Raw genomic sequence first — 16,211 nt, forward strand, 5'->3', positions numbered from 1 at the left:
TCCCCCTTTATCTTGTGGCTGTTTTGTGAGTCATTAGGAACCTGGTTGCAGGACAAGGTTCAAAGAGATGGATCCCAAGCAGAGGTAGGTAGCACCCTCCCCTCCAGTGCTTAACTCCCTGAGAAGGCAGAGAGTAGGAAACACCACTTTCTTTGGCATCTATTAATTTTTTTAGGCTGCATAGTGTACTGGCTTTTGTGGTTCTCATTCTTTGGCACCTGTCTCTCCCCATGTATTGTTTTGGGAGCCTTGCCACCTAAACCAGACTTTGTGATTACCACTAGGTTGGTTACATGTAGAAAAGTTAGGTACTGCAATACTGAGCATTGCAACACCTAAGTTGCAGCACCTAAGTTCCTTTGTAGATTTTGGCCAGTGAATGATGTGATATTAGTGATGTGTCCAAACTCATAGGCTACATCTAGATTGCATCCCTTTTTCGTAAAAGGGATGCAAATTAGACGTATCACAATTGCTAATGAAGCGGGGATTTAAATCTCCCCTGCTTCATTAGCATAAAAATAGCTGCCGCTTTTTTTTGGCACAGAGCTTTGCCGGAAAAAAGCGCCAGTCTAGACGCTGATCTTACGGAAAATAAAGCCTTTTCTTTATTTCAAGAGGGATAAGGGATCTTTCAGAAAAGGCTTTATTTTCCAAAAGATCAGCGTCTAGACTGGTGCTTTTTTCCGGCAAAGCTCCGTGCCGAAAAAAAGCGGCAGCCATTTTTATGCTAATGAAGCGGGGAAGATTTAAATCCCCGCTTCATTAGCAATTGCGATACGTCTAATTTGCAGCCCTTTTACAAAAAAGGGATGCAATCTAGACATAATCATATGGTTAGAACATGGCAGAATGAGGACCAGGATGCAAAAGCCCTACCTCCCAGTTCCTGATGCTCCTCGGAATATTGACTAGCGGAGTCTGACTAGGGACTTGAATTGTCCAAAATCACTCACTGACTTTTTGATGATGCAATAGAATCATAGAATCATAGAACACTAGAATTGGAAGAGACCTCGAGAGATCAGGAAGTCTAAGTCCTGTTCCCCTGCCCTCATGGCAGGACCAAGCACCATCTAGATTATCTCAGATAGCTATCTATCCAACCTGCTCTTAAAATAATTCTGAACCAAATTGCAATAACTCACATCTGAGGTCCCCTTCCCAGAAGGAACAAAATTCCTCTCTCCATTATGTCCCTTTGAAGTCCTGCTATAGGACACTTGTTCAAGTGTTTCACCTCAGTTTCTTAGGAGAGGGAAGAGAATATGGACCGGTAGAGGAGACAAGCAAGGTATTGAAGAGGAAAAAGAGTAATTGTAAACGGCCTCTTCCTCTTGCCACCCTTGAGCTTAGCCATTTAATCAGTAACAGTCTGTGATCCAACAACCTTCCATCCTAATTTTCTATAAAAAAAAAAAAAAAAGACTGAGCTAGAAGTCTAGAGGAAATCAGTTTAGTTCAGGGGCAGCAACGCCTTCCCAAAAGGGTGGGCAGGGTCCCACTCCCACTGTGGCCCTGCCCCTCCTGTTTCCTCCAAGGCTCCATTCCCAGGCAAGCCAAAAGCTGAAGTGGATCTGGTGACCCTGCATCCCTCCATCTGCCCAGAGTGGGGGCCCAAGTGCAGCTACCAGGCCATCTCTCTGCCCAGGGCAGATCAAGGTCTGTGGCTCTTTACAGTTGCTTGTGCAGCTCTTATCCTAAACTCATTCCAGGCAGGTGGCAGGGCCTTCGAGCCACTCTCGTGCCATAATAAGAGCTGTCTAGGCACCTCTGGGGAGCTGTGGACCCTCCATCTACCCTGGTCAGGGACTTGTGCCAGCTGCTGCTCCTGGGCCCTCTACCCCAGGCAGACAGAAAATTCGCAGGTCCCCACACTTCCCATCTCGGGTCCATCTGCAGGCCTGGCTGGCAGCAGGACCTCAGGGTAAAAGGAGAGATGGAGCATGTTACCTGGAGTTCTTTCAACCCAAACCTCTTGGGTTTCACTCTTTGTGAGGTGGCATCAGGAACTCAAGGGAGACATGGCCATCCAGCTGACAGATGGATGGTACAAACAGGAAAGCACAAGAGTGCTTTCACTTGAAGTTAAATTACTTAGTCTCAAGCACTTACACACGTCCACAACAGGTGAGTAAAATAACCCCACCCTCAATCGTTACAGAAGTTGAGTGTGGCTCTCAAGTGAAACAGCGGCAAGCTTCCAATGGCCAGGTTGTCTGTCTGCCACCCTGCCCAGCGACTGCTGTCTGGGGCTGAGGCAGTTGCTGCCTCCCTGTGGTCATTCATGAATATGAAAAGACGGTAGTCGGCCTGCATGGTGGCCCTTCCATACCATGGACCGGCAATGGGGAAATGCCAGTGGACATCCTCCATGGTAGTCACAACTCCCTGCCCGGCCACAGGGAGAAGACCCACGCCAGGCCAACCCTGGCCCCAGGCAACACCAGGCACATCTTCTAGTATCTTAATATTTCATATCCGTATCTCAATGTTTTCATTCACAGCGTACGAGAGAAAGAAAAAAGGAGAATCATCTTAAATTGTACCAACGATGTGGTTAGCAAGCTTCCTGTGTTGCCTGTTTTGGATTGCATTGCAGGCTTGTGAAAGGCTGCAGGAACTCTGCGTTTCCTCAGACTATAGAGAAAGTCTGAAGAAATCTTGCCACTAGACTTTGGGGTATTATTCCCAACGGTGTCTGTCCTTTCTTTCCCAAAAGCCTCAAAACCCGGCAAGTCTTAAGTAATAATAACTAGTCATTTGGGAGCCCTAGTTTAGAGTGACCATATGTCACTGTTTTCTGGAAACAGTCCCCAGATGAAGTACCATGCCCCCCCCGGCCACATACTCGGAAGAGTCCATCCCTGGTTCATGAAACTCATCCTTGAATTTTCTTACTTTTAATTTCTCAGATTGGTTAATATGTCCAATGGACAAATGCACTAGAGACAAATATCCAGAACATTTCTATTATTATTATTATTAGCTACAACATAGATAGTTTAGTGCTACTGCAGTTTCCATAGCTATTGCCCTGACTGAGTAGCGTATGAGAACACACGTGAGATTCAGTATAAGTGAAAATGGTGTTGTCGAAATAGCAAAATGGTGCTTCAAAAATCAGTTTCAAAAGGATCTTCCATATTTCCTGTTGGAAAAGAAACATCTGTATTGAACCTCCAGAGAAGGCAGAAGAGGGGATTCTGTATGCTGTATCATCTGGCGGTTGCAGGAAGAATCCAAGTCTTTATAGAATGAACCACCCATAATCATGAGAGCGATCCTCAATGGAATGTCAGCCTAATACGCCATCCCTTCCAAGAGGCTCCATTCCTACTTCTGGGCTTTCTTCTGAACAGACACGCCATGCCCAGAGTGCCTTCCCCTTCTGCCCCGGATTGACTTTACGCATGACCTAGAATGCAATTTCTTCCTGAAGGAGGTGCTGCTCATTGTTTTGAACTCAACTGGCTGCTCTGCAGGCATATCCCCTTTTAAAGCTCTGTTTCTGACATCCTACACGCTGTGCTTATCTGCTCCAGGAAAACATAGCAAACCATTCAGTTGGAAACAGTTAGGAATCCTGTAGCACATTAGAGACTATTAGATGGGTTAGGGCATAGGTTTTTGTGGGTAAAACCCACTTCATCAGATGAATTGGAGTGGAGTTTACCGAGGCATGGGTAGATATAGAAAAGAAGTACTTGTGTAAATTAAGCTAATCAAGTCGGGATGAAAGAGGCTCATTGTCAGCAGTTGATGTGAGAATCAGGGTATCAAGAGAGGGGAAATTGCCTTTGTAATGCATTAACCAGTTAAGATCGTTATTCAATGCTAAATTGATAGTATTGAGTTTGCAAACAAATTCCAGTTCAGCTGTCTCCCTTTGAAATCAGGTTTTTGACATTCTTTAGTAGTAGAATGGCTACTTTTAAATCCATTACTGAATGTCCAGGGAGGTTAATGTGTTCCCCTGCAGATTTATGTGTGTTACCATTTCTGATGTCATTTATCCTTTTGTCGTAGAGACTGTCCAGTTCGGCCAATACAAATGGCAGAGGGGCATTGCTGGCACTTGATGGCATAGCTCACATTAGAGGATGCACAGGTAGCAGAGCCCCTCATGGTGTGGTTTATGTGATTAGGTTCTGTGATGATGTCACGAGTCACATATGTGAACAGACTTTGGCAATGGGGTTTGTTGCCGGGATAGGTCCCTGGTAAGTGTTTCTCTGGTGTCTTGTGTGACTGCTGGTGAGTATTTGCCTCAGGTTGGGGGGCTGTTTGTAGGTGAGGATTGACCTGTTCCCCAAGCCCTGTGAGAGTGAGGAGTCATGTTCCAAGATAGGTTATAGACTGGCAATGATGCACTGGAGGGGTTTTAGATGATAACAAGTGGTGTTCTGTTACTTTCCATTTTGGGCATAGTAGGTGATATTTGGGTACCCTTCTGGCTCTGTCAATCTGTTCCTGTACATCAGAATGAATTCCTCTTACAATATTCCAGCTTTACATTCAGTGCATATACATTCAAATTACGTATTAACTAGTTCTCTTCCAATCAACATTAAGTACTGTATGTCTTATGCAACTCATAAAATATGCATGGCACAAGCTTCTGTTTGCATTACTTTATCTCGCCGTACTATTTTCCATGTTATGCACTGCTCATGTCATGCATACTTGATCAGGTCATTTTACCCTTTACTTCATATGAGATTCTTTCCTTATCTTTTCTCAATGGACTTTTGGCATTATTTTCTGTTCTCTTGCCAGCATTCTGTGGTCAGCCCACATATCCTGGTCTCACACAGCAGCTTATGAACATAACTTAAGTGACACCCATGCCAAACAAAGGCTGAGTCATTAGTCAGCATGAATATAATCTTGGTCTGTCCAAACATATTTATTAGATACGACCCTTATAACAGTTCCCAGTACCTACCCAAGCCTGCTTGTGAGAGGAAGGCTTGAGGTCTCAGGACAGACATTTTTAGGGGGAAAGGATTCAAAAGTCGACTAAAAGATTAAGACTAGCCACACTCATCCAGGATTAGATGATGGCAGGTGGGGTATAATATCTGTGATCCCCTGATTTCCTCAAAACATTTCTGGGAGATACAAGTTGCATCGCAGGTTAGGAACAGAAGAGATGAGGCCACACTGCAAGGATTGATAACAGATATACCTTTCTGTTTTACTTATATTGTATCTTAACAATCAATTTCATTGAGCGTGGGCTCCTGCATGTCCCATGAAATTAAATGATCATCAGTTTTAAACCCCAAAGCCGCAGAGGTGTACATTGCAAATGCAGGAGAAGTGGAAGACAGAAACTATTCTGGTTTGTAATTATTAGCCTCCCTTCTTCATCACTAAACAAAATCAGTAAAAACATTACCCCCTTCTTTGCCTAACAGGCTTGCCTATAAGATGAACCTTGTCATTAAAGTTTACAATATTTTGCCCAAAGCAGCATCACTATTAGTTGACTCCTCTTTTTCATATAACTTCAAAATACTTTATTCAGTCTTCTTCCCTATTCCCCCCCCCCCCCGCCCCCCCACTATTGTGTCTGGAACAGAAGGCATGACTTTGCAATTTGCCAGTAGGAATGCTGGACCCTGGCTCGATCCCCGGCCCTAACCCCACTCCACCCCCTTCTCCTTAGATCCTACCCCCCCCCACCTTGCTTCTTCCCACTCCCATTCTGCCCCTGCCTGGCCTCCTACTGCCCACTCCACCCTGCTCCATTTCTTCTTGCCTCTTCTCTACTCCTGTCCTAGCTCTTCCACCTTGTTCCACCTCCTTCCCCAAACGTACCTCATCCTCATGCCTCCCTATCCCCCACAGCAACTACTGCATGCCACTAAACAGCTGATTGCAGCAGGCAGAGGGTGCTGGGAGGGACGAGGAGGAGTTGAATGGTGAGGTTGCCTGGAGATGCTGAACACCCACCATTTTATTTCTGTAGATGCTCTAGCCTCTGACTCAGCACCGATACCTGACAATATTATCTAATCTACTACATATTTTAGAGAGTTTGTGCATCTGTCTGTGTGTCCATCCATCTGTTAGTTTGTTCAACAGCTCCGCCTAAGCGGCAAAAGCTAGGACCACCAAATTTGGTGTGCAACTTCCTCCTACCATAACTTAAAGCAAGGTCTGGCTTTGGTTCTGCCAGAACAATGGGAAGTGTGTGGAATGTGATTATTTTGCATCAAACGGAAAGGGAAGGGTATAAGAACTGGGACAGTTATACTCACAAATGACCATATGGAGGCAGCAAGCACCCCAGCTCAGAGGAGCAGCTGCCAGCCAGCACCATGGTCCCTGCCACCCCGCCTAGTGACTGCTGTCTGGGGCTGAGGCAATTGCTGCCTCCCTGTGGTCATTCATGAATATGAAAAGACGGTAGTCGGCCTGCATGGTGGCCCTTCCATACCATGGGCCAGCAAGAGGGAAAAGCCAGTGGGCATCCTCCATGGTAGTCACAACCCCCTACCCGGCCACAGGGAGAAGACCCACGCCAGGCCAACCCTGGCCCCAGGCAACACCAGGCACATCTTCTAGTATCTTAATATTTCATATCCGTATCTCAATGTTTTCATTCACAGCGTACTAGAGAAAGAAAAAAGGGGAATTATCTTAAATTGTACCAACGATGTGGTTAGAAAGCTTCCTGTGTTGCCTGTTTTGGATTGCATTGCAGGCTTGTGAAAGGCTGCAGGAACTCTGCGTTTTCTCAGACTATAGAGAAAGTCTGAAGAAATCTTTCCACTAGACTTTGGGGTTTTATTCCCAACGGTCTCGGTCTTTTCTTTGCCAAAAGCCTCAAAACCCGGCAAGTCTTAAGTAATAATAACTAGTCATTCGGGAGCCCTAGTTTAGGGTGACCATATATCCCTGTTTTCTGGAAACAGTCCCCAGATGAAGTACTATGCCCCCCCGGCCACATACTCGGAAGAGTCCATCCCTGGTTCATGAAACTCATCCTTGAATTTTCTTACTTTTAATTTCTCAGATTGGTTAATATGTCCAATGCACAAATGCACTAGAGAGAAATATCCAGAACATTTCCATTATTATTATTATTAGCTACAACATAGATAGTTTAGCACTACTATCTATTTAGCAATTTCAATAGCTATTGTCCTGACTGAGTAGCATATGAGAACACAAGTAAGATTCAGTATAAGTGAAAATGGTGTTGTCGAAATAGCAGAAATGGTGCTTTAAAAATCAGTTTCAAAAGGATCTTCCATATTTCCTGTTGGAAAGGAAACAGCTGTATTGAACCTCCAGAGAAGGCAGAAGAGGGGATTCTGTATGCTGTATCATCCAGCGGTTGCAGGACGAATCCAAGACTCCATAGAACGAATCACCCCAAAGTCGTGAGGACGATCCTCAGTAGAACATCAGCCTAATACACCATCCCGTCCAAGAAGCTCCATTTCTACTTCTGGGCTGTCTTCTACAATGAGGCCTGAACAGACATGTGATGCCCCAAGTGCCTTCCTCTTCTGCCCTGGATTGACTTTGCGAATGACCTGGAACATGATTTCAACCAAGAAAGGTGCTGACCAGGCTAACAAGGACCAAGAACACTGATCCTGGGAAAGACGGCATTCAGTATTAGCTGCTGATGAAATTTGACTCTGGCTTTTGGTGCTCTCTGCCTTCTTCAACTGATGTAAGCAATTCCACCATGTTCCCTGCTCCTGGAAGAGATCCATGACAGTCCTTGTCCACAAGAAAGGTGACCTAGATAATCTCAGCAACTGGAGTCCTGTCTCCTTCTGCTCCACTATTTGAGAGCTATACACCAGGGCTGTGCCTAGACTGCATCCCTTTTGCGGAAAAGGGATGCAGATTAGACACATTGCAATTGCAAATGAAGCGGGGATTTAAATCTCCCCCGCTTCATTTGCATAAATATGGCTGCCGCTTTTTTCCGGCTCGGGGCTTTGCAGGCAAAAAGTGCCAGTCTAGACGGGGATCTTTCAGAAAATAAAGCCTTTTCCGAAAGATCCCTTATTCCTTCAGAGGCCCAGCTGGATTCAACTTGCATGGTGAGAGAACCAACATCCTGGTCCTGGTCACTCACAGCTCAGAGAGCCTCTGCAGATGTTTGACATTGCCAGCCAAGCTGCCAAGTGGATGGGCCTCCACTTTAATGCCAAGAAGTGCACCTTCCTCCACGTAAGACATGGTGTTGTGAATCTGGTGAGGTCCATCATGATTCATTCATGATTCCATGAGTTTTTGACAGGGAAACTGTGGAAATGGAATGACACAACTGCAACAATGAGAGTATGTGGAAGATGGAATGAAGCAATCAGGCATTTCAGGGAATCTTCAGTACCACATGCAAATACAAAACAATGACAGGACTAGTCCTGTGTCTGCCTGCCAATAATGCTTCAGTTGAGATGGTGCTTTGTGTTACAAATGACCTGTTGATAGCAGAAAAATCCAGATGCAAGGCTGAAACTCTGAGAGCAAGTCTCAGTAGTAAATACCTCGATACCTTTCATCACCATGCAATTTTGACAGGTGCCCCGCCCCCTGACGTCACCTACACCCGCCCTCCCCATGACGTCAGGGTGACGTCAGGGCCTGACGTCACCTGCGCCCGCCCGCCCCCTGACGATGTCACCTACGCCCGCCCGCCCCTGACATCACCAAGCGCCGCCCTCCCCCTGACATCACCAAGCGCCGCCCCCCCCATCGATGAGATTACCTATCCCCGCCCCTTTATACAGAGCGGGGTTTCAAGATGGCGGGGCCGTCATTTTTCCGGAGTTCGGGGGACCTCCTGTGAAAAGAAAAGAAAAGGGAGCTCTCGGGCGGCCCGCCTAGCCATCTGTTAGGCGGAGCCAATAGAACTTTATCTCCGCCCTCAAGGCCGGACCAATAGAAGTTAGAGGGTGGCGTTATCGTGTTTTTTATTTTGTATAAAAGCGGGTTAGTTTTAAAACCAAACGACACGGACCTACGGGCGGGCCCCCAAAACAGATCTATGGCCGGCCTAAAGGATTTTGCAGACATTAAGGAAACCGAGCGTTTTTGGGGCGCCCTGAAGGCTACGCCGCTGGCTCAAATAAACATTCCTATAGACAGAGAGTCGAAAATGTGGGGCGGTTTGACGCCCGTGAAAAAGAAGAAGAGCTGCGCGGAGGAAAACCCTAGGACGTCTACGGCGGACGAAGAGCCGAAAACAGCGGTGAGCGGCTCGGCGGGGGGTTTTGTAGCAAAAGGCGGACAAAAGCGGTCGCACGATACTAATGTTATATTTTTATAGGTTAGCGCTCCAAAAGCAGAGAGCACGCGCGAGGCGATGATCCCCGAGGAAGAAGAAGAAGAAGAAGAAGAAGAAGAAGAAGACGCCGTGTACGAGGATATGGCCCCTGAAACACGGACCGCTGTAAAAGAAAGAGAAAGCGCAGACACGGCAACGGGTCCCGAGGAAACAGAAAAAGTATACGGGGCCATGGGTCCCGAGCCAGAGGCCGGGGCGAGCGATAAGGAAAATCACCCGCCGCCGTCCGAGGGGCCGATAAACTCCCCGGATTCGGGGGCAGAGGCAGAAGAGCGAGAGACGGTAAAAGCAAAATTTATTTTATTAAAAAGAAATAAAATATGGCTCTAAACAACAAAAGTTAAATCTCGTGTTTAATAACAGGAAGCCGACTCGGGGTATGACACGGACGACGGGGTGATCGAGGTAAAAGGCTTTATTTTTACGGTAAAACGGGGGTCGCAAAAAAAAAGATGTAATTTTTGGTGTGTTTGTTTGTAACAGCCGACCTCTTCAGAGGATGACGAGAGCGGGGCTGGGACGGGGGTAGCCGTGATATGCACTTGCTGCTTTTGTGTGAGCACAGAGGAGAAAAAAAAAAGCCACGAAGAAAACAATCAGGACGAGAGAGAGCTGGTTATGGACGATATCGTTAAAGCCGTGATAGTAAAAGTGTTTTACCATTGTTTGAAAAAGGTGATGTTTGAAACCTGCGCGCCGTGTGCGGAAAAATACCCCGATCCGTTTAATTTTAACATTTTGTTTTGGAACCGCTCAGAGGAGTTTTACCAACTTAGACGTATCGCTACTAAGTTGGATGTCGCGCGGGTTTTGTACATTATTATGGCCGAAGGGCACAAATGGGATAAGCTAAACGTAACCTCCGAAACGGTAGCACACGTTATTAAAATGCTCAGGGAGGTAGCAGAGAGCGCAGACCCCAGCAAAAGAAAGAAGCTACAGTTTGTGAGCCTCCTCGCCCCCAGCCGGGCGCATCAGCTGACCGGGAATGACCAATTACAAATGACTATGGTTTGACCAATGAGAGCCCATGTTCGGGTCAGCCAATTAGAGGGCCGGTAGGCTGGTTCACGGGCCAATCAAAACAAACCTTTACCCCCGCCCGGCACACCGTCTTGTTTTAAAAATTAAAAAGCTTGTTTTGTACCATCAACCCCGTTTAAAGTGGTTGGTAATTTTCAGGCTAAGAAGAATAAAAGGCATAGCCAAAACACGGTTCTAAGCAAAAATAAGAAAGATAAACACCAACTGGTGGGTAAATTCTTAGGTTAAAATGGGGGAGGAAAAAAGGGATAGCCGAAACACGGCTCTAAGCAAAAAATAAGAAAGATAAACACCAACTGGCGGGTAAATTCTTAGGTTAAAATGGGGAAGGGATAGCCGAAACGTAACTCTCAACAGCGGTTTAAAATGTTCTGTTACTCAAGGACACAACAAAAGTAGGAAAAATAAAATAAACACGCAATTAAAAAAAGTATAAAGTTTACGCCAACGAGCTTTAAAAAAAATCGGGGGTAAAGCAGCCTAAAAAGAAAAAAAGGGGCAAAGCAGCCTAAAAATTAAAAAGAAATACCGAACAAAGAAAAAAGCGGCGGGAAACCCCTCAAAAGAAAAAAAGGGGGGAAAGGAATAACCCAGCATAGCTTTCAGCAGCGGTAAAACGGCCCCGTCACACAAAATCAAAGCCACATGCGTAACAAAAGTAGGGGAAAGAAAATAAACACGCGCTGAAAAACGACCCGTCACACAAAAGCAAAAAACAGATGCCCAGCTGTCAGCCGACGGTCAGGGCAGTGTGTGCGTGTGTGTTACACCCAAGTCTTCAACTGTCTGAGACACAAAGTCTCATTGCAGCGGGCAGCCTAGGAGGCTGGAGGGCACCCTGAAAAGTAGTTTAACGTCCGTGACTTTACTGCTAGGACCGAGGTCCCGTCGCAGAGGGTAGCCAAACAGGCTAACAGACGCTCCAGTGTGTACAGGAAGAGCTTATTACACTTCAGATTTTAGCTGCTAGAATTCATAATTCCTTCGCAGCGGGCAGCCAGGAAAGGCTGAGAAGTGCCCCAGTGGACCCTGTCACCTGGGAGTGACACAGATCCAAACGCCCAAGCTCTTCCTATAACTGTCCCTTTATGACCAGCTGAAGTTCTTTTGTTTGTGTTCGGTTCGGGTACAGCAGCACGGGTTCAAGTCAGAAGCTTGACACGCACTGGCTTATTTATAGGAGAAAGAAAGAGAAAAAAATAAAATAAAGAAACTTGGTTCAGTGTATATATATATATATATATATATATATATATTTATAAGTGAATGAGGGCACCCCACTTATTCCCAAAGTTTATAGCTAAATCACCTTACCAAAGGCAGTTTACAATAGAAATGAAGCAGTTTGACTTAAGAAAACTATAATAAAGTAACTAACTTACAACAGAGAGACAATTAGAGTGTACACATAAAGAAAACACATTGCAGGTACAATTCTCACCCCTGCGTTCCAGACTTGGCGTGGCCAGCGTCTTTCTCTCAATCCCTCGGGAAGAAGTAGGGCGAGGTTGGGCGTCCCACGGACCTCGGGAGACAATCAATACCTGCCAGCAGGTGTAGGTGATTGGAGCTCAAATTGGGTGGGCAACTCAACCCTCTTTATACCCCTTGGGTCACATGGGCTTCTTCCTGGTCTCAAGTGGCCAATTAGGAAAAAAATGGCTTTGAATGCCAAGTTTCCCACGAAGGGTGCAAAGCATAATTCACACCTGGGAAGATGCAGACAATGGGCACCTCTGGTATGTGATGGGCGAAGATTCCTCTCCTGAGACAGTGCAGGCGTGTCAATTACTGATACTAGCCATCACGGCGACGGGAGGCCTCCCAGTCGTCAGCTAGCCCATTTACTGTCTGGTTTCTGTTTATGGTAGAGTCAGGGACAGGCACCACACCTGCGTTCCCAGGGCATCAAAGGCTGACTGCCTTTCTCTTGCTCTCTGGGGGGGGGGAGGGAAACAAGATGGGGTTTGTGTCTGGCTACACCAGCAAAAGGGGGGGCTATAAACAAAACGTAACTTTCAGCAAACATAAGAAAAAGGAAACAAACACAAACTTATAAACGCCTTGTTTTTTAAAAAGGACATGAGCAACGGCTCTTTTTGTAAACCCCGCCCCCCCCCCGACCTGGTAATAAACAAAACCTTATACCCCCTACCACACACATAAGACGCCCCGACTTTTTGTAAAAAATTTAGGGGTATAAAAAGAGAGAAATTTTGGGACCCTTTAGGACGGCTTAAAATTTTGACTATGGAAAGCAACACGATGGTAAGAGCTTTTTAATTTGCGCGGGCGACTACGCTTTGTATGCTTGGGGTTTAAAAGTTAATAACCGCTTTTAACTCGGATATATTTTATGCCCGGTGTTGTTAGGATTTAAAAGCTAACAACTGCTTTTTAACAGGAGGATGCCTTTTTACTGGATCTGTCCAAGGCCGCCCTGGCCACCTTACATTTTGGTAAGTTTGGGGTTTGTTGTGCAAAGTTACAGCGGCCATTGGTAAAACCTAAGGAGAGGGGGTACGCTTGTTTTCCAAATGTTACAGGCGCGGATTGTAAAATCAAAGAGCTTTTTTTTTGTTTGTTTTATTTAGATTCGGCGGGGGAGCAACCCGGCCCTTTATCCGCTATTTCTGACCAAGAGGCCGTGCGAGGTGGGGTGTGCTGGGGGAGAAGGGAAGATAGATATCCCCGCGGCCAGGGTTGGCCTGGCGTGGGTCTTCTCCCCGCGGCCCTTTTAGAAAAAGAAGAAAGGCTCCGGTCTCTAGCGGATAAAGTGCCGGGTTGCTCCCCCGCCGAATCTAAATAAAACAAACAAAAAAAAAGCTCTTTGATTTTACAATCCGCACCTGTAACATTTGGAAAACAAGCCTACCCCCTCTCCTTAGGTTTTACCAATGGCCGCTGTAACTTTGCACAACAAACCCCAAACTTACCAAAATGTAAGGCGGCCAGGGCGGCCTTGGACAGATCCAGTAAAAAGGCATCCTCCTGTTAAAAAGCAGTTGTTAGCTTTTAAATCCTAACAACACCGGGCATAAAATATATCCGAGTTAAAAGCGGTTATTAACTTTTAAACCCCAAGCATACAAAGCGTAGTCGCCCGCGCAAATTAAAAAGCTCTTACCATCGTGTTGCTTTCCATAGTCAAAATTTTAAGCCGTCCTAAAGGGTCCCAAAATTTCTCTCTTTTTATACCCCTAAATTTTTTACAAAAAGTCGGGGCGTCTTATGTGTGTGGTAGGGGGTATAAGGTTTTGTTTATTACCAGGTCGGGGGGGGGGGGCGGGGTTTACAAAAAGAGCCGTTGCTCATGTCCTTTTTAAAAGACAAGGCGTTTATAAGTTTGTGTTTGTTTCCTTTTTCTTATGTTTGCTGAAAGTTACGTTTTGTTTATAGCCCCCCCTTTTGCTGGTGTAGCCAGACACAAACCCCATCTTGTTTCCCTCCCCCCCCCCCAGAGAGCAAGAGAAAGGCAGTCAGCCTTTGATGCCCTGGGAACGCAGGTGTGGTGCCTGTCCCTGACTCTACCATAAACAGAAACCAGACAGTAAATGGGCTAGCTGACGACTGGGAGGCCTCCCGTCGCCGTGATGGCTAGTATCAGTAATTGACACGCCTGCACTGTCTCAGGAGAGGAATCTTCGCCCATCACATACCAGAGGTGCCCATTGTCTGCATCTTCCCAGGTGTGAATTATGCTTTGCACCCTTCGTGGGAAACTTGGCATTCAAAGCCATTTTTTTCCTAATTGGCCACTTGAGACCAGGAAGAAGCCCATGTGACCCAAGGGGTATAAAGAGGGTTGAGTTGCCCACCCAATTTGAGCTCCAATCACCTACACCTGCTGGCAGGTATTGATTGTCTCCCGAGGTCCGTGGGACGCCCAACCTCGCCCTACTTCTTCCCGAGGGATTGAGAGAAAGACGCTGGCCACGCCAAGTCTGGAACGCAGGGGTGAGAATTGTACCTGCAATGTGTTTTCTTTATGTGTACACTCTAATTGTCTCTCTGTTGTAAGTTAGTTACTTTATTATAGTTTTCTTAAGTCAAACTGCTTCATTTCTATTGTAAACTGCCTTTGGTAAGGTGATTTAGCTATAAACTTTGGGAATAAGTGGGGTGCCCTCATTCACTTATAAATATATATATATATATATATATATATATATATATATACACTGAACCAAGTTTCTTTATTTTATTTTTTTCTCTTTCTTTCTCCTATAAATAAGCCAGTGCGTGTCAAGCTTCTGACTTGAACCCGTGCTGCTGTACCCGAACCGAACACAAACAAAAGAACTTCAGCTGGTCATAAAGGGACAGTTATAGGAAGAGCTTGGGCGTTTGGATCTGTGTCACTCCCAGGTGACAGGGTCCACTGGGGCACTTCTCAGCCTTTCCTGGCTGCCCGCTGCGAAGGAATTATGAATTCTAGCAGCTAAAATCTGAAGTGTAATAAGCTCTTCCTGTACACACTGGAGCGTCTGTTAGCCTGTTTGGCTACCCTCTGCGACGGGACCTCGGTCCTAGCAGTAAAGTCACGGACGTTAAACTACTTTTCAGGGTGCCCTCCAGCCTCCTAGGCTGCCCGCTGCAATGAGACTTTGTGTCTCAGACAGTTGAAGACTTGGGTGTAACACACACGCACACACTGCCCTGACCGTCGGCTGACAGCTGGGCATCTGTTTTTTGCTTTTGTGTGACGGGTCGTTTTTCAGCGCGTGTTTATTTTCTTTCCCCTACTTTTGTTACGCATGTGGCTTTGATTTTGTGTGACGGGGCCGTTTTACCGCTGCTGAAAGCTATGCTGGGTTATTCCTTTCCCCCCTTTTTTTCTTTTGAGGGGTTTCCCGCCGCTTTTTTCTTTGTTCGGTATTTCTTTTTAATTTTTAGGCTGCTTTGCCCCTTTTTTTCTTTTTAGGCTGCTTTACCCCCGATTTTTTTTAAAGCTCGTTGGCGTAAACTTTATACTTTTTTTAATTGCGTGTTTATTTTATTTTTCCTACTTTTGTTGTGTCCTTGAGTAACAGAACATTTTAAACCGCTGTTGAGAGTTACGTTTCGGCTATCCCTTCCCCATTTTAACCTAAGAATTTACCCGCCAGTTGGTGTTTATCTTTCTTATTTTTTGCTTAGAGCCGTGTTTCGGCTATCCCTTTTTTCCTCCCCCATTTTAACCTAAGAATTTACCCACCAGTTGGTGTTTATCTTTCTTATTTTTGCTTAGAACCGTGTTTTGGCTATGCCTTTTATTCTTCTTAGCCTGAAAATTACCAACCACTTTAAACGGGGTTGATGGTACAAAACAAGCTTTTTAATTTTTAAAACAAGACGGTGTGCCGGGCGGGGGTAAAGGTTTGTTTTGATTGGCCCGTGAACCAGCCTACCGGCCCTCTAATTGGCTGACCCGAACATGGGCTCTCATTGGTCAAACCATAGTCATTTGTAATTGGTCATTCCCGGTCAGCTGATGCGCCCGGCTGGGGGCGAGGAGGCTCACAAACTGTAGCTTCTTTCTTTTGCTGGGGTCTGCGCTCTCTGCTACCTCCCTGAGCATTTTAATAACGTGTGCTACCGTTTCGGAGGTTACGTTTAGCTTATCCCATTTGTGCCCTTCGGCCATAATAATGTACAAAACCCGCGCGACATCCAACTTAGTAGCGATACGTCTAAGTTGGTAAAACTCCTCTGAGCGGTTCCAAAACAAAATGTTAAAATTAAACGGATCGGGGTATTTTTCCGCACACGGCGCGCAGGTTTCAAACATCACCTTTTTCAAACAATGGTAAAACACTTTTACTATCACGGCTTTAACGATATCGTCCATAACCAGCTCTCT

The sequence above is a fragment of the Pelodiscus sinensis genome, chromosome 1 (genome assembly GCF_049634645.1).
Source record: "Pelodiscus sinensis isolate JC-2024 chromosome 1, ASM4963464v1, whole genome shotgun sequence".
Classification (NCBI taxonomy): domain Eukaryota; kingdom Metazoa; phylum Chordata; order Testudines; family Trionychidae; genus Pelodiscus; species Pelodiscus sinensis.